The sequence below is a fragment of the Notamacropus eugenii genome, chromosome 1, assembly GCF_028372415.1.
Source record: "Notamacropus eugenii isolate mMacEug1 chromosome 1, mMacEug1.pri_v2, whole genome shotgun sequence".
NCBI classification, from domain to species: domain Eukaryota; kingdom Metazoa; phylum Chordata; class Mammalia; order Diprotodontia; family Macropodidae; genus Notamacropus; species Notamacropus eugenii.
In genome coordinates this window covers 351,180,464-351,199,496 of record NC_092872.1, presented here as the reverse complement: position 1 = coordinate 351,199,496, position 19,033 = coordinate 351,180,464, and the positions used below count along the sequence as shown (strand labels likewise).

At 40.7% G+C, this 19,033-nt stretch overlaps 1 pseudogene; it reads right to left on the bottom strand.

The window, feature by feature from the left end:
• Nucleotides 1-283: 283 nt before the first annotated feature.
• LOC140517599 (perilipin-3-like) lies at nt 284-16,785 on the bottom strand (annotated as a pseudogene).
• Between the last annotated feature and the right edge of the window lie 2,248 nt (nt 16,786-19,033).

Genomic DNA, 19,033 nt, shown 5'->3' with positions numbered 1-19,033 from the left:
CATTTTACATATGAGGAAACTGAGGCAAATAGGGTTAAGTGACTTGCCCAGGGTCACACAGCTAGTAAGTGTCTGAAGTCAAATTTGAATTCAGATCCTCCTGACTCCTGGCCAGGTACTCTATCCATAGTACCAACTAGCTACCCTGTCTCTTGGTATCTCTCCTGCTTTCTTGGATATTTAAAATACAGCAATCATAACTACCCATTTTTTTTTTTAATTTTCAATGCAACTTTATTATCATAATTTCAAAAGTATTCAGAGTATGGCGCTTAACTATAAACTAACACGATACTTCTTGGCCAGCTTCCATATCACAATTCAAGATGTTGTTTTCTTTAGGAATTGTTATTCCCTCTGAGAAGGGATTTTCAAAAGGGGAAAGTGGTCCTACAATCCAACCAGAAGGAATACTATCTTCTAAGCAACAGAATAATTTTTCTTTACTTCCCAGGGCTTGGGTCAGCTTAAACTGGCTCTGGGTCACATGATGCTTGTCTAGATCTTGAAAACCACCACTCATGGAACAGGTAGAATGAAGCTCCTGCATGTCATAACAAGCCTGTTGGAGGCTGCTTGGGAGACCTTGGACTGCAGGCATGAGGTCCATGAAGGCTGACTGTAATTTCAGGGCAATGCTACAGGACATGTCCAGAGTCAGGGCTTCCAGGAGCTGTGTATCACCATCCTCATTTTCAGGCTGGTTCTTATTCCACTTGATCCACATCTCAAGTAGGGCCTTATGGTAGTTCTGCTGATCCTCAGAATCTTGCTTGCATTGATAAGTCAATTCAGTCACTTCATAGAGCTGGTACAAGAATTTTCTGATGTTGTTCTTGACCCCTCTGATATTTTCCACAGTATTCTCATGTGTCTGGAGGTTGCTTGGCAGAGAACCTAGTGATGTGAAATAGCCTTTGTCTCTTGAAGAGTTTTCTTTAAAACAATCTCCATCTTCCTCTGAAGATTCTTGGATATTAACCATGTCCAGCAAAATTGGGAGGTATTTGCCCATATAAAGTTATAATTCTTGTAGTGTTTGTTTCTCCTTTTGGATTTCAGACAAGATTTTCTCTTCACAAAACTCAGATCTTGTGATAACACTATTGACACTTGTGCTATCTTGCTTCTCTGAGTCACCACTTCTGGCATGGATTAATGAATTTGTTTCTTGAGATGGTTGAACCTCCATCTCTTTAGATGAATGTAGTTCCTTTATTCGGTTCTCCCGAGAAGTGGGCAGTCCCCTCACCAGTAAAAGCTGGAGTCAGGAGGCGCCTTACAGAAGCGGAATCACAACTACCCATTCTTACCGCCAGCACTTAGGCCCGAAATTTGACCCAGGTGACTAGAATTCATCCAGGGTAGGTAGGCACTCTCTTATTATTTCCTAATTTATCTGGTGTGTTCATTCACTTTTCCATCATTTCCAATGCAAAAGAAGAGAAGACAGAAGAAAAATAGCAAATGTTTGGATTTGCTGCTTTCTGCTGTCGATTATCACAGGATATCCAGTTCCCTCTTTTTGACGATGATAAAGCTAAGGGCTAGGGAGATTAAGTGACTTTCCAAGGCTACACAGGTAGTAATTATCGGAGCCAGGATTCCAAATCAGGTCTGGTAATGCCAAGGAATCAGAACCCCAACTTATGCATTCTTTCCACAACACCAAGCTGCTTCTGGTCATCCCAGCCATCCCCAGAAGCCCATCTGTTCTTTGATTCTCCTCTTTCTCCCAATATAGCTAAAAGTAACAGGTGCAAAGAGAACACATTCCATGTGACCCCTACATGTAACAGATGTGAATGGGATTCTGGGGTCTAACTACATTCACTTGTAGCCATCCAACCTCAGTGTGCACTTGACTTGCGGCTGTATATTTAATTTATTGATCTTGCACTCTATAATAATCCAGGGGTATATTGAATAATTTATTTCTCATTAATAAATCTGTAGTCTCTTGTCACTAATTAACTGATTTAGCTTGAGCCCTCATTCCAGTTCATTAGATATTAATTATGCAGTGAATAAGAGAAAACTCCTTTCCCATTAGTAATGATTCTTATTTATATTTAAATAAATATTAAAACAACTAAATTTATAATTTATTAACAAATTGAATAAACGTATTTATAATTTACAATATTTTGACAATGACCAATGTCATTGCTAAAATCGTCTCAATACCCATAATAATAATATTTATATAATCCTATGTGCCAGGCAGTGTGCTAAATGCTTTATAATTATTATCTTGTTTCATTTTCACAACAACCCTCAGAGGTATATGCTATTATTAGTTCTATTTTACAGATGGGGAAACTGAGGCAAACAGGAACTTGTTCAGGGTCACACAGCTAGTACCTGTCTGAGGTCATATTTGGACCAAGGTCTTCCTGACTCCCAGCCCAGTTCTCTATACAGTGCATCACCTCACTGCCCCTGTAATAACAACTGGATTTATAAAGTGCTTTAAGGCTTACAGAGATCTTTATGTGTTCTTTTATTCTCACAAGAGTCCTGTGAGGAAGGTCCTATTATTTTATCCCCAATTTACAGATGAGAAAACTGAGGTTGAGAGAGATCAATTGATTACAGCTAGTGAGTGTCTGAGGACAAGATTTTAACTCAGCTCTTTCTCACTGCAAATCCAATATGCTAACCATTCTGCCACCTACTTACCTCAGTAATATCACTAATTTAACTTCCCTCCACATGAAGAGTTACTTTTTCAATGACTTTTGAGATATTAAATAAAGTCTCTGAGACTCTCTTCATAAGAGAAAGGTAAAAACAACCACTTCAAGAAAGATCTCTTCACTTATTCCCTCTTTGTCTTCCTCAGTTTCTCTCAAGCTAATATTTTAATAACTTCTCTCACATGACAGCTCCCTCTTTCCAGAGGGAGAGGTGATTTCACATTGTCACCTCCAAATGCCAGCCTGACTTTCTCCCAATATTCCATCTGAAATCCTAAAGCCTCAGTGATAATATCTGAATTCCTATTTGGCTCATAAAGAGACTTAGTCCCCACACTCACTGTGACAGAGACTTTTGACACAAGGGTTACATTAAAAAAAAAAAATCAGGCAGTTATGTGGCACAGTGGATAGAGCACCAGCCCTGGAGGCAGGAGGACCTGAATTAAAATCCAACCTCAGACACTCACTAGCTGTGTGACCCTGGGCAAGTCACTTAACCTTAACTGCCTCTAAAAAAAAATGCAAAATGCCACAAACCTTTTTGTTGTCCCTAGGTTTCCCATTCAACCTCAAGGCTGGTTCTGAACTCTAGCATTCTGGACATTCTTACAATAATGTACTTTTTTGCATTCATCTTCTGTTACCTGCCCTTCTGAAAATATCTTAAAAATCTAAGTTGATTGGTGAGTTCCTTGCATATTCACATTGGTCTATGCACATAATTTACATTTTCCCTTCTCTTAAGAATTCTTTCACTTTGTGTCTTCACAATTTGATTCTTGAGTGAGAAACACTCCTTCATGGGCTGTTTTTCTCTATAGAATTTTTGTTCATGGAAATCCTATCATATTTTTAATTTTAACCCTTGGAAATCTGCTTTCCCTAAATCTAGGGTGCATGTCAGACTCTATGCCTGCTTTTCGTCTTTTCCTCTATCACAAACTTTAGAAGGAAGTAAGTGATTACTTCAAGGTTCCCATCTTTTTTTTTTTTTTTTTTTTTTAGATTAATGATGTCTTTTCAGTTGCTGAAAATTAGATTCAACATAGAATTTTCCCTTGCTGGTTACTCTACCTTTGGAAGAAGGAAATTATCATTATGACAAGTCAAGAAGTTATGTACTACTAGTTGGCAGAGAGAAAGCTTAGATTATGTCTGGATAACTGAGGTCCACCATCACTGCTATATCATGCTTGTGATCTGTTCCCAGAATTCCTGGTTTGTTGCCTTTTTCTGTCCAAGTAGTCTGTATTATACTCCAATGTCAGATAGGCTTTCTTCATTGATATTTGTCCAAATGCTTTCCATTATTGATGTTGCTTCCTTCTGGTTCCTTGATTTTCCCACGTGAAGAGGGAATATATAAAGGTGTATATACAATAGACTTCTTAATGCACAGTGGTATCCCACAATCTGTTTTACCTATCAGATTTCATTTGAATGAAAATTTGAAAGTCATAATCTAGTCATATTCTAGAGCTACCAAACCAGTAAGAACAATGAGGTCAACTTTGACTCTTTGTGTAGGGACTTCTAATTCCTTTTGCTTGTTGTCTAAACTTCGGACATTTGTGTTTAGACAGTCAAGGCTATGGGAAGGGGAAGAGATGAGGAAATGGGAAAGGGAACAAACATTTATTAAGAACTTGTTGTGTGCCAGACACTGGGATAAGTGCTTTACGAATTCTCATGGCTTTTACTAACAGCTCTTTTCCTACTTTTTTGCTTCCTTCAAACCTCCAGGTTTTTTCACTGCTTGTCTTCTTCCCTCATAGCTATGCCCTATTGTAACTAATTTGGTATATATAAATGGGCAGTTTTCTCCCTCCCCTATTGTTTTAAAAAAATTTAAAAAAACCTTTTGATTAAATTTGATTACATTTTTACCATTCTTTTATAGATGTTCTCTATTTCCTGGTCAGGAATTTGTCATTCCTATATTTTTAGTCAAGGTCTAGAACCCAAATCCCATTTTCGAACAACACCTTCTTAGCCAGCTAGCTATTTACTTTTCACATCGTTTTCCCCCTCTGAATTCCTTATGAGAGAAATGATTATTTTTCTGCTATATTGTTCGAAATTAACAAAAAAAGATTGAGGTTTTTTCTTTCTCCTTCCTCATTCAGGGACTGGCCCTTACAGGTCATTCAGTCAGTCTCTGAAGGGCATAACTGATAGATGAGATTGCCCAAATCCCCAAGTTTCATACTTCTCAATCTTGGGTAGGATTCCACTAGAAGACTTTACTTCTGTTTAAAGTGTAAACAGAATCCAGTCTATGTGAGTTTTTTGCCGCAAAGAAATGAGCTACTGTCTTTGGGATCCTCCATTAGAATTTAGGGTGACTCAGCTTTTGAAGGAGAAGCAACCAGGGTGGACTGTGTAGATTTCTAGAGGCAGCTGCGTGTCATGATCAAATCACATTCTCAGCTGGAGGAGCTAAAGACTTTTAGCTCACCTCCTCATTAGTATGTCTATCCCCTCATTAATTGTTCACCAATCAGGGTTGATTTTTACCTGATAGGGCACCTCCTTTTCCAAAGTTATTGAAGCACTCAAGAATCTCCATGGTTTTGTCTTTGATTGCTGACAGGGAATGCTGTGAAATCAGGCTTGAAAGGCAGATTAGAACCAGGGTGTAGAGTATTAAAATTCAAGGCATTTTTTGCATTTTGTCCATTAGGAAATATGGAATTGCTGAAAGTTTTTGAGCAGGAGACTGACTGACTTGTGCGTTAAGAAGATTATTTTGGCATCTCTCAGAAGGACCACTGATTTATTGGTTATTTGCTAGCCTAATTAATAAATTGATTATCAACTACCCAGAAACTCTGTCACTTGGGCTTTTCATTAGTCACACTTGTGTCGTGGGAGCAATATCCTTACCCCTGCCCCCATGCATGTTAGGCTAGTTTTTCCATAAAAGATATTTAAAGTCATCCTTGAGACTTGATTGGCTCAGAGAACCAAGTACTCTGGTTATTGACATCACTTCCTGGTCATCCAAATACAAAACAGCCATCTACTCTCTGATGCTTGATGACTGGCATATCGCAGGCAACTCAGGGAAGGCTGCTTTGTTCTGCTGAATCAACTCAGGGTGTCCTCAATGAGATATTTGTAAAGTAGTGCTTGGTATTAAGTTGTGGGCACTTCATAATGCTTGTTTGATCTTCCCCTTTCCCTTCACTGTCCTTGTTAAATATCGTTCTTCTGCTATAGCTAAATAAATCTCCTTTTGTTAATCGCTGAATGATCTACAAGTGTCTCATTTTGTGCCAGCATAAAACATAAACTACCAGGGAACTGGTTGGCCTGAGTCAGGCCTAGCCCAGAACATCTTCCCTTCAATTAGCTGCAGTGAGGAAAGCACAAACTCTACCTTTATGTCTTTCAGTTTCTTGCCCAACACTTTGTAATATGTGGCAATATTTCCTGGGTTCCTTCTGGCAGTACTGTTTGTGCCCATGTGAATCACCAACAGTGGGGAGTAGTCAAGTATTCAAGTCTTGGGAGGTTCTCTATTATGTTGTGGAAACATGCCCTAGGAAGGCAAAAGTCTTCCCTTATCGGGTCAGACCAGTAGTTGCCTCACTGTCCCTTTCTTGTTCAGATTCTTACGATCTTACAATCTCTTACCTAGTAGCGTCCTTGCTTTTACTTTGTCATTCTTAGGAGGACAAGCAGTTGCTTCATCCCCTAACACATTCAGCCTTCTCCTCTCCAGGAAGAGCCTCAAATTAGTTGTTTTTTTTTTTTTTATCTCCAGGGTTACAGTTTCTCTTTTCCTTTCCTGGTGTGTAACATTCTACCCTCCAACCTCCTGGTAAGGGTCAAATTTCCCTTCTGCTATTTCAAAATGATTTCCCTTCTTCCACATATTCCCCAGTGAATTTTTTTTTTTTTTTGCCTTTAAAGGTATGCTTCATTGTGCCTGATAGCAGAGATTGAGGAAATCTATTCCTTGAGTCCCATCCTTTCTTTTCTAGGAGAGAGACTAGACCACTGATGATATATAAATAGTAAGCCCCTTGTCTGTCTGCGACAGAAATGCAAACATGGCACATCCAACTGTCTCCGAGATTTCTTCCTGCTTTCCTTTCTGAATGAGATTCTCAGCCTTGTTTTTGAACTACTTGTGGGTGTTTACACCCCATTTCCTAAGCACCTGTTAAGACCTTTATACCTTTTATCAACTCAGCAACCTTATAGCCTCACCCTGCTTCCTTCCACTTTCTCCCTAACCTCCTTTTGTTTACCCAGTTTGTTTTCTTTATCCATTTATTTTACATTTGTTACTTACTTTGCCTTCCCAGATAATTCCCTTCTCTTTTTCCTTCTCTTTGTGTCTTCTTTAGGTCCTAACTTCTTAGTCTTTTTCTTCCTTATTATTGAATCATTTAATTAATTTTAAATTAATTAATCCTTTTTCCTTCAGCTTAGTTTGCCCTTCCATAGCTTATTCTCAAGTTCTACCAAATTTTTCCCAATTTCTTCTCCCCAAAATTTAATCTCTGACCTTCTTCATGAGTACAACCCTCTGAAAATCACCTGCATGACTTCTTTCTCATTATTTAGCTTCTTTTTTGCTCGTCTTTTCCCTTCTCTCTCTCACAAGCTTTGCCCATGGAAACTAGATATAGAATAAGGAGATGGGAAGGATTCTATTGTACATGGGGCGGGCAGAGATTAGGGAACAACTAGTTGTCTAATTTGTGAAAGGGAATAGTGAAATAAGGCTTGAAAGGCAGATTGGAACCAGGATATAAAGAGTATTAAAATTCAAGGCATTTTTTTTTGCATTTTGTCCGTTAGGAAATAGGGAATTGCTGAAAGTTTTTGAGCAGGAGACTGGTAGACTTGTGCATTAAGAAGATTATTTTGGCATCTCTTGAAAGGACAGACTAGAGAAAGAAAGCCTGGAAGCAAAGAGATCAGCCAGGTTAAGACTATTTCAGTGGTCTACACAGGAAGTGATGAGAGTGGTAATAGTTTGAGTGGAAAAGATAAAATTCTGGAGTTAAAGACAACAATTGAGTAGATGTAAGGGGGCAAAAAAAGATGGAGAATCAAAGATACCTAAAACTTAAAATCAGGGTAAGTTGGAGAATGGTGAAGCCACCAGTTAGGAAAAGGGTAGTGTATTCAATTTTTGATACTTTGAATTTAAGATTCTGCTAGTGTATCCAGGTGGAAAGGTCTTTCGGGCAGGCAGTTGGTGAACTGCCTACCTGCTGGTGGAACTGGAGTTCAGGAGAGACATTAATCTTAGAGAGAGAACTCTGGGAGCCATCTGTATGGAGATAATAGCTAGGTGGTGCAGTGGATAGAACACCAGTGCAGGAGTCAGGAGGACTTGAGTTCAAATCTCACCTCAGATACTTGACACTCACTAGCTTGTGACCTTGGGCAAGTCACTTAACCCCAACTGCCTCATTCTGGGTCATCTCCAGTCATCCTGATGAATATCTGGTCACTGGATTCAGATGGCTCTGGAGGAGAAGTGAGGCTGGTGACCTGCACAGCCCTCCACTCAAAACAAAGTCAAATGCAAGTCATGTCATTATTTCTCTGATGGAAGGATCTTCTTCAACAATGAAGGACAAACATACAATATGGAGATGATAGTTGATCCTATGAGAGTAGATGAACTTGCCAAGGAATCATAGAGAAAGAGAAAGAGGCTCAGAAGACATTCATCCTTAGGGAGTGAGAGGAGGAGGGTGGATCAGAAAAGCTGACTAAGAAGGCATGTTCAGCCAAGTAGGAAGAAAATCAGAAGGGCATAGTGCCTTGGACAAGTCAAGGGAGGAGAGAGTATTTGGAAAGAAAAGGTCACTTATCTGTGTATGTGTGACTATATATCTCTGTTTCTCCATTTTTATTCTTATGAGGGTGGGTGGGGGGTCTCTATGTGAGTGTAGTAGCTATTTGTATGCATATTTTTGTATTTGACTATATTTCTAGGTATTTGTATATATTTAATTATATCCATAAGTGTATTTGTAACTGTATGATTCAGAGTGAGTATGTATGTATATCTCTTTATTCAGTGTGTATATACTTCTCTACCACTAATCAGATTGAGATTACACTCAACTCATTGTTTTAAAAGTGTGACCTTTAACTGGGTAAGGGAGCACCCACATTAATCCCTATTCCAGCAATGGATAAGAGATTTCTTTAAAATGTATTCTGTTCGTGGGTCTAACAATGCACCTGAGCACAAGGATAAGCCAACTTGCATTTTCTCTTGGAGCTCAGGAGTATGACTTCTGCCTGGTGGACGGCAGAGCTCCATTGGTGGTGGCAGTGTCTTCCTGAGGGGGTGATATGGTTCACAACAGGAAGTATCTTCTGCTGGGCCTCCAGTTCCAGCTCGGGAACTCCTGATTTCTCAGACTCACAAAATTACTGCCAGGGCCAGAAAACAGGCTCAAGGAGAGAAACATAAAACATAAGAGTTAGTCAGGGACTTGAGGTCTAATTTCAGACTTACCTAGATAACTGCATGTTCACAATGCCATGTACTCTTGTGGTAAACCCAATTACTGATAGGTGTGGAGTAGAGAGAAAGACTTCCACCATTACCTCTCTGCTGAAAGTCCAATGGAGATCCAGAGCTAGAGCTAGCGGATCTGTTCCAAGAGAGGGTACCTGCCTAAAACAGAGGGGAGCACAACTCTTGTAACTATAGGAGGGAGATTCTTATAAAAGAAATCCACCCCCCATAACTTTTTGTTACCAATCTTCTTTTATATAAACCCTAGGCATGACATATGTCTTGCCACTAGACTTCCATGACTCTGGAGAAGAGAGTAAGGTTGGTGTCTTTGCACAGACCTGCCTCACTTAAATCTGATTCACTTGCAAATCACCCTCTTGATGTCATTGGTCCTCTTGGAGAACAAAGGATGAAGGACAGACAACTAGGTAAGGGGCTGCTAATATAGGAATTGCTACTTATCTTAGCAAGAGGAAGCTCTTGTCCCTCAGCAAAAGCCAATTCATCCCCACATTTCATGTGCCAGAGCAGATGCTCCATGGGACCACCCTACTACATACTTACCCTTTCTAACCTCCATTTTCATCTGTGAAATCTGGTTATTACCCTTCTGTGACAATCAAATGAGGAAAAATGGTTGGGAAAGCATTTAGTAACCCATCCCACCGATATGATACTCTGACTGGTTTGGTTCATTTGTATATTCCCTCCATCAACTGATTGCAACCCATCCACATTTTCTTATCCTGAGTGATGCTTATCTATGTTTTTCTCTCACCTCCTCCAAAGACTATGCAATGTGCTGGAGATCTTCCTTTTTACCATTTTGTGGATGCTAATGCAGTATATAGACTAGTCAGTCAACTGCTCTTTCTCATCCTTGATATATGGCCAGTAATAACTTCTGTTCTGGACAAGTAAATCCTTATCTTGATGTCTCAAATGCAAGTCATTGTTGGAAACATGCTTGTATCCTGCTTATCCTCACTATTCCTTTTGGAATCTACAATTCTGATTCTTCTGAGACCATGGTGTTCCATAATCTACAGTTATATGTCATCATCAGGATAGCGTTTGTATTAAAAGGGTGGACTCATGAAAGCAAGTCACTTGGGGAAACTGAAAGTGCTAATTTCCCAACTGGGATCCAGTCAACTGGGCTCTGCCTAATTAATCCTGAGTCTTACTAGTCATTCTGCAGTGTTGAGTAAATGTACTTGTACTTGGTACACCTATGTACCAAGGCACTGACTGGATGGACTGTCCCCTCCAAGCATTTCATCTTCTGGATAATCTGCATTTGTATGCACTTTGGGTGGTTAGAGAAAGCAATTTCAAAAGACCATGGACTTTATTAAGGAGGCTTTCTGGTAATCTGGGGTTTAGTAAAGAGAACTTAAGAGTCCATCTGGTCCAGCCCCCTCATTTTACAGATGAGGAAATGAGGCTCAGAGGAAAAAAGTAACTTGTTATCTAAGGTCACACAAGTAGGGAGAGTATGGCAGACCTGAGTTTCAAACTGAAGTTCTTTGACTCGAAACCTAGAATTCTCTCCACTGTACCATGTTGCTTCCTACTAAGTAACGATAATTTTGCTGCTCAAGCCTTAGCCTGACATGGTAGAGAGAGGGCCAGGCTGGAAGTCAACATGAGTTCAAGTCCTGTCTATGATTCATATTATGTGTCCATGGGCAAGTCAATTAACCTCAGTGCCTTAATCAACTCTCTTAAGACTACAGACTGCAAAGTTGCTAAACTACATTAATGAAGGAACTTTTCCCACAGGTAGCTTTCCTACACTAATAATAATATCTAGTATTTATATGATTCTTTACAGTATGCAAAGCACTTTTACATATGTGTTTAAGAATTAGATGACTGGAAAGGCAACACAGGAAGTCAACTAATTAATAGTCAGGAAATTTGGGTAAACTTCTAGTTCCACTTCTGACATATTACTTGACTGAATGATCCCGAACAAGTAAGTAATTTAACTCAGTGACCCAGGCTGGTCTTCAACATTATAAATCACAAAAGAGTTGCAGGTCTGGATTGGTAGAGGGAGTTTCTTGCTGGGAGTTCTTTTTTGCCGATTAAATTACAGGTCTGGAACACCAACAATAATAAAAAGAATTGGAAAACTGCCTTGATTTTTAAATGCCTTAAGCTATAGAGCTAGTTAGACTATACCTTAGAGTCATAATTAGCAGCTAAGAGTTATCTCTGCTCCTTCCATCCCATTGCATGTTACTCACCTTCTATGCTATGAGGAGACCCCAAATTGCATGGCCCAGTGGGAGAGCTAGTACCCCTAGGGCTGGCAGGTCAGATGACTTAGGTTAGAAAGGCTCAAGATTGCCCATACACCAGCAGCTTAATAGGATCATCTGTTCTTTTTGGGAAACTGCCCCAACCTGTCTGTGTAGTATAGGTATGGCATCACCTCCTCCCCCAACTTTTCTTTCTCTTTAGATTGGGAGCAGATTTGCTCCTTCCACCTGTGCTCATGCTAATGGGCTTGGAGTGGAAGGAAGTTTCCAGAGGGTGGGCCATACTGCCACTACTTACTCATTCTCAAGGTCCTAGGGGTAACCCTGATATGGGGAAGCTAATCATCTACTACTCCCAACTGTGGCTCTTGAGCCCCAACCATTGGCTTCCCATTTAAGAAAAAATAAATAGATAAGACATCATTAATTCTTAATTATTACATATTTACTAAACAAGAAGGCAAAAGTAAGAGTAGTCCTAGCAGAACAGTCCACACATAAAACTGAGTCACATGAGGAGGTTGCTCTCAGAAAAACCTGGAAAGACTTACATGAGCTGATGCAAAGTGAAATGAGCAGAACCAGGAGAACACTGTACACAGTAAAAGCAATATTGTATGATGATCTACTGTGGCTAACTTAGCTATTCTTAGCAATACAACGATCCAAGACAATTCTGAAGGACTTATGATGAAAGATCAAAGATACTTTTTCTTTATTTTTGTCTTTTTGTCTGGGTTTTCTTTCACAGCATGATCTACATGGAAATGTGTTTTGCATGACTACACGTATATAATCCATGTCAAATTGCTTGCCTTTTCAATGTGTGGGGGCGGAAAGGGAGGGAAGAAGACAATTTGGAATTCAAATTTGAAAAAAAAAAGAATACTAAAATTATTTTTACATGTAATGGGGAGAAATAAAATATGAAATTAAAAACAAACTGAATCATACTCTCCCCTAATGCACACTGGGTCTGTGGGAGAAGAGTATACGCAGACAGAGAAACCTAACAAGAAGACCTACGAATGAGTAAGGAAACGTTGCTTGGGACAGCTCACAAGTGTGGACTTCAGGCCTTATGTTCTATGTCCTCAGGGAATAATCTTTATCAAATGTCACCAGTCTTTCTCTGGACTTCTCCATCTTCTTTATGGGAGAAACCACTTCTCTGTTGGCTGCTACCCCAAGCTCACTTGATACAATATGAAGATCTTTTAATGAAAGAAGAGACCCTAAGCCTGGAGTCTGCAGAACTATCGATGTCTATTGGACTCTGAGGCAGCATGAATTTAGCAAACCAATTCCACTTAGTCTAGCCTCTTCACTGTAGAGTTCAGGTTTGCTTGCTGAGTGCTGAGGGTTTATACCCACTCAAGCCATAGGTAGCAATTAAGGGCAAAGCAGCCTAGTTTTTCCCTTTTCCCCACCACATCTTCAGACAACAAAGGATTCTTCCAGTCAAATCAGTTCCCAGCAGCAGTTGCAAAATTGGTCTTGGTTGGGCTCAGCTTGCAGCAGCTGCTCCTCTCTTCTGATAGGAGTCACTCTGCTTGCCTTTTCTGGGCTCAGCTTCTATCTTCCACTATTAGTGGTGGTTAACTTGCCTTCTTCAGTCACTAATTCTAGCCTCTCACTGATTCCTGCAGGGTCCCCCTCTTGTGAAGTGACTCACCTGTGTCATAGAATAAGAAATCAGAATTCACATTACTGTTAGACCCAGAACAGATGAGCAATATTTTATATAGTTACCAAAAAAGTTCTCGACGTCAGGGTTTTTCCCAGTCATCACCCTCAAAGTCCGCACAATTTATTGTTGCTGTTGGGTTGTGTCCAACTCTTCACAACCCCACTTAGGGTTTTCTTGGCAAAGACACTGCAGTGGTTTGCCATTTCCTTCTGCAGCTCATAGTACAGATGAGGAAACTGAAGCAAACAGGGTTAAGTGACTTGCCCAGGGTCACACAACTAGTGAGTGTCTGAGGCCAAATTTGAACTCAGGAAGATATCTTTTTGACTTCAAGCCTGGCACTCTATCCACTTTACCACTTAACTCCCTTCACACTATAATCATATGTAAATGAATTGCTGGAAAAGAAGATATGTCAGTCATCTTTGCTCTCAGTAAGCTGTTTATCCCTTGTTCTCTAAGAAGACCATGGCATCAAGGGGGTGATGCCATGTTATGCAAGTGAATTGGATTTAAGTGAGGGAGGGCTGTGCAAAGTCAGCAAGCAGCCTCACTTTCTCCAGCTAGATTAGTTAGACAGTTAGGTGGTGTAGTGTATTGAATACTGAGCCTGGAGTCAAGAAGATTCATCTTCATCTTTCTGAGTTCAAATCTGGCCTCAGATACTTACCAGTTGTGTGACCCTGGGCAAGTCACTTAACTGTGTTTTCCTCAATTTCTTAGTAAGTACTTTTTCTCTGAAAGACTGCTTTGTCTCAGGTAGTCTTAGTACTTTCCTTTGAAAGGCTAATTTCTCTAAGGTCCTCTCAACCAGTTGTGTTTCTGCCCAGGTACTGAGAGGTTGCTTTTCTTGTTGTCTTTGAAACAAATACCCTTTCCAGAAATAAAAACATCCAGACAAGAAAGGGATGCCCCCTTACATCAAGACTATAGGTGCAGAGCTAGAAGGGACCTGGAAGGACCCTCCTTTGACTTGACTCCTCTCTTTCCCCTCCATATATCTAGTCAGTTACCAAATCTATCTCCACAGCATCTCTTCCATCTGTCCCCTTCTCCACTCATGCAGCCACCACCCAAGTTCAAATCAGTTTAAGAGCCTACTATGTGCCAGGCACTATGCTAAGCTCTAGGGGTGTAAAGAAAGGCAAAAACAGTCCTAGCTCTCAGGGTACTCATCATCTAATGGGGGAGAAAATATGAGCACAACGATATACAAATAAGATATAGACAGGATAAACTGGAGATAATCTTAGGCCCTCATCATCACTTGCCTGAATGATTACAATTAATTCCTAATTGGTCTCCCTGATGCAAGTCTTTCCACATTCCAATTCATCCTCCATATCACTGCCAAGGAACTTAATTAAAGCACAAGTCTGACCATATCACCCACTTCCACCTCCCACACCCCAATAGCATCCCCTATTACTTGCAGGATCAAATATAAACCCCTCCTTTTTTTGGTATTTAAAAACCTTCACAGCCTGATCCCAACCTACATTTCCTCAGGTACACTATGTTCCACTCAAACTAGCTCTCTTACTCAGACATGATCATCCTTCTCCTACCTATATGCCTCAGTCCTGGCTGTCAGCTTATGCTGGCTCTCCCCAGTGCCTGCAACGTTCTTTCTCCTCAACTCTTTCTTGAAAAATACCTAGTTCCCTCAAGACTCAGTTCAGTTGCAACTTTTACAAAGCTTTTCCTGATCATGCTAGTTTCTTTCTCACAAAATCATCTTGTAACTATTTCATATATGCTTACATGCTATATATGTACCTAAGAATGTGTATATGTGTGTATGTATATTTGTGCATATGTGTATATACACAAACATTATTTTATTGTTGTTCATTTGTTTTCAATCATGTCCAACTCTGTGACCCCATTTGGGGTTTTCTTGGCAAAGATACTAGAGTTGTTTGCCATTTCCTTCTCCAACTCATTTTACAGATGAGGAAACTGAGGCAAACAGGGTTAAGTGACTTGCCCAGGGTCACACAACTACTAAGTATCTGAGACCAGATTTGAACTCAGGAAGAAGAATCTTCTTTTTAACTCTAGGCCTGGCACTCTATCTATACCTATATATTTAGGCAGATAGGTTGTGCATTAGATAGAGCATTAGGCCTGTATGTATATATGTATATGTGTATATATCTATACTTATATCTATATCTATCTATATCTCACAATATACACACATAAACATATATACACATATGTGTGTATATAGCATATATAGCATTGTGTGTATATAGCATATATAGCATTGTATATATATGTATGTGTGTGTGTGTGTATTTTTTAATTTTCCCCAATAGAATATGAACTTCGTGTGACAGGGACTGTTTCAAGTTTCATATATCAGGTGCCCAATAAATACTGGTTGCTTGATTGACCTTTACCGTATGACTTCTCTGTCATTCAGTAAAAACTTCTCTAATTTCTTTCTAATGTTTTGCTAGGATAAATGGGTTTATTTACTATTTGTCCCTCAAGATGGTCTGTTGTGCAATGGGTCCTTGGTGAAGAGGCTAAGCCGTAGGATTCAGCTAACGGCTACTTTCTTCCTGAAGAGAGACCAGAGAATGCCATTTGTTTTGAAGTCAGACTTGTACTCCTAGACTAGAGATATTTGAGAGGTGAAGATAGATATAATATTAGCCCAAGGCTCTTCTCGGAGACTAGAAGGGAGATTACCCAGCCTCTACAATAGTGGACCTTGCCTTCTCCAGCCCCCAGGTACGTTACTGGTGGTGCCAGCAGGGCCCTTCTCCTCTCTTTGCATAGGTCAGCTGGATCCCTGATCATGCTGCCTTTGAGCAGAATTTCTGTGTATTAAAACAGCTACCAACCACATCTAATCTTATAGAGATAACAACAACTATTAATATACATAGCACTTTGTAGCTTTCCTCATAATAACTCTATGAGGCAAATAGTTTATTATTGCTCTCAGGGTAGCTACGTGGTACAGTGGATAGAGCACTGGACCTAGAGTCAGGAAGACCTAAGTTTGAATTCAGCCACAGACATGTAGTAGCTGTGTGACCCTGGGCAAGTCACTTAACCCCGTTTGCCTCATTTTCCTTATCTGCAAAATGAACTGGAGAAGGAAATGGCAAACTGCTCCAGTATCTTTGCCAAGAAAATTCAAATACAGTCTGGAGAGTTGGACACATCTGAACAACAACAAAACATTATTACTTTCATTTTATAGATAGGGAAGCTGAGGCTTAGAGAGGTAACATAGGTGACAAGGTGATATAACACCATTGATTTCAGGTCCTTTGCCTCTGGGACCAAGCGTTCCTACTTCTCTGCCTCTTGATAAAGTAAAGTAGCCAAACCAGCACAGCCCTGCTGTTCCTTCTCTCTGTCTCTGAAAAGAAGTCTTTCTGTGTTAATCTATAAATCCTATATCCCAATAATACTAAGATTTCCTTCTTAAAATAATAGGATTTCCTTCTGAAGGGTGAAATTGCCTCCCTTTTCCAGTCAGCACTTCACTTCTGGGGGGCTGTGTCCAGCTTGGAAACGGACATCTCCACACCTTGAGTTGGCATCTGCCACAATCTTCTGCTTAGAAGGGGACTCTTGGCCTTCTGCCCGCATGATCATCTCATAGATTCAGAGCCTAACCTCAGAGAAATCCTGCTGGTCTCAAGGAGGCTGAGGGGCTTCAGCACTCTTTTCTCCTCCCATGGGGCCCCTCTACTCTAGACCTAGGTATTTGATTGGACCAGGTTCAGGCCAGAAGGAGCCTTCTCCTCAACAGAGGCATTAGGCTCCCCCTTTGCACACTCAGCAGCTCATTAAAACTCTTCCCTGGAACCCTGGGGATAAATTACTTGAAGCTTAGATATTGGCTCAAGTCCAGAGCTTCTCCAAAAAAGGGGAGAGAAAAAGGTGCTTAATAAATATGAATACCAATCAGGTACGGCATAGGTAATTTATTCCTACACACAACATACAGGACTCACAGGATGCATTAATAGAAAGAATGACTTAAATGGGATTAAGTAACTTAACTTATAACTACTGTTACAATCTGCTGGGGTGGGGGGGAGGTTGATCCTTAAAACTTGTCAGAACAAAAAGCAGTTTGTAGGGTTACTAATTAGGCATTTTACATTTCCCTTCAGATTTTCACTGCCCACGTCATTTTCAGGACATGCTTGCTGATATAATAGCCGGACTTGGGCCAGTCCCCTCTGTGTTTTTTACACAGAAACTACCCTTGCTTCCAAACAGCTCCAACTCAAAGGAACCCTCAGAACCTCCGGATCAGGGGTGAGGAATCTGCGGCCTTGAGGCTACATGTGACCCTTTAGGTCTTCAAGTGTGGCCCTTTGACTGAATCCAAACTTCACAGAACAAATCCCCTGCTCTGGACCATGTCACTTTACAAGGTCTCCCCCAAGTCTAAACACATCTGCCCTTAGAATGAATTTCAATCAGCTACTCAGGAAAGAAAACACAAAACAGAAAAGGAAGCCTATAGGACCAGGTTCAAGATTACTTAATTCAGTCTACATTCCTTGTGGAAACAGTGTTGATCTGGAGTTAAACACCCCACCTCTCTTCAGTGGGGGCCTAGAGACAGTTCACTACCTTCTAAATGGTGGTCAAAGCAAGAGGCTAACCCAAAAACTGCTCTTCTCTTAACTGGCTTGGAGTGGGGAGAGGCCTAAAGACTATTCAGGCTTGCCATGTCATGCCAAAACACCACATCCTTCAGGGCTGGGTCATCACCTAACCAGAAGCAGGAGTCAGAATATCCACATAGTAGACTGGAACCAGCATGTACCATTGGATGGTCTGCGCTAGAATAGTGTAATGAGGGTCTGGCATATGTATACACTTCATCAGTCTGCTAAGTTGGAGGATGAGAGGGAAATCCTTCCAGGGAAACCAGAATGATGTGTGAGGGAAGGGTGCATGTGGAACCCTCTGTAACTGGTTCCAGTTGGCTTAGAATCTTTTTCCATTGGCCAAATAGTGACTTCAAAAGGGCCTGCCACAGTTCTTGCTGTCTGTCTCTGTTACATTAGAGCCTGAGAGAGCAAAATGACTCTCAGTCGTGGTATGTGAGACCATGTGGTAAGAAAGAAGGGTCTTCTTGCCTCTTCCATTCCTGAGGCCATACGGTCCCCCTAGAAATAGGCCTGGGTTCTTAGCCTTTTTGTTTCTTCTTTTTCTTTCTAGGTACAGGGAGTGGAGTCTCCTGTGGCCTAAGTCACAGGTATCTGGGAGTCTAGGAATCTAGGTAGGGTGTTGTAGCTAGGACAGCGTTGATACTCTGAGGAGTTCAGGAATCCAGGCAGAACCAGCATTAATGCCCTGAGGAGATGTCCAGGACTCCAGCCCTGCAGAAGCTCATAGATCACTGCTATGTATGTCCTGAGCTAAGTTTTGAGCTTAATCTCTCCCCCTATAAGATTGAGATGTATGTATTGGGGGGGAGGAGGGGGTAAAGGGCAGGGAATTATGTCCTCAGGTTTTGAAGAGAGATGCTTGTACTTTGTCCTGGATCTACCTTTGAAGTAGATATCTATTTGTAAAAAGTACCTTGTATCAAATGGTTTATTGGAACTGGAGTGCTAGTCACTGGCCACTTACAAATAGATGGAGCAAAGCTAAAGATGAAGAGGGTGGAGAAAGAGATACGTCAATTCCCTTGGGATACTAGAGAACTGGAGAGGTGTCCCTGAAAGAGTGAGACTAGAGCTTCTGTACATGTGACCATAGTATTCAGAGCCCAAACAGACCTAACTGATTCTACCAATTGATCAAAGAACGTCAAAACTGGAAGGGAACATAAATGAGAGCTAAGAGAAGACCTAGACCAGCAGCGGATGGA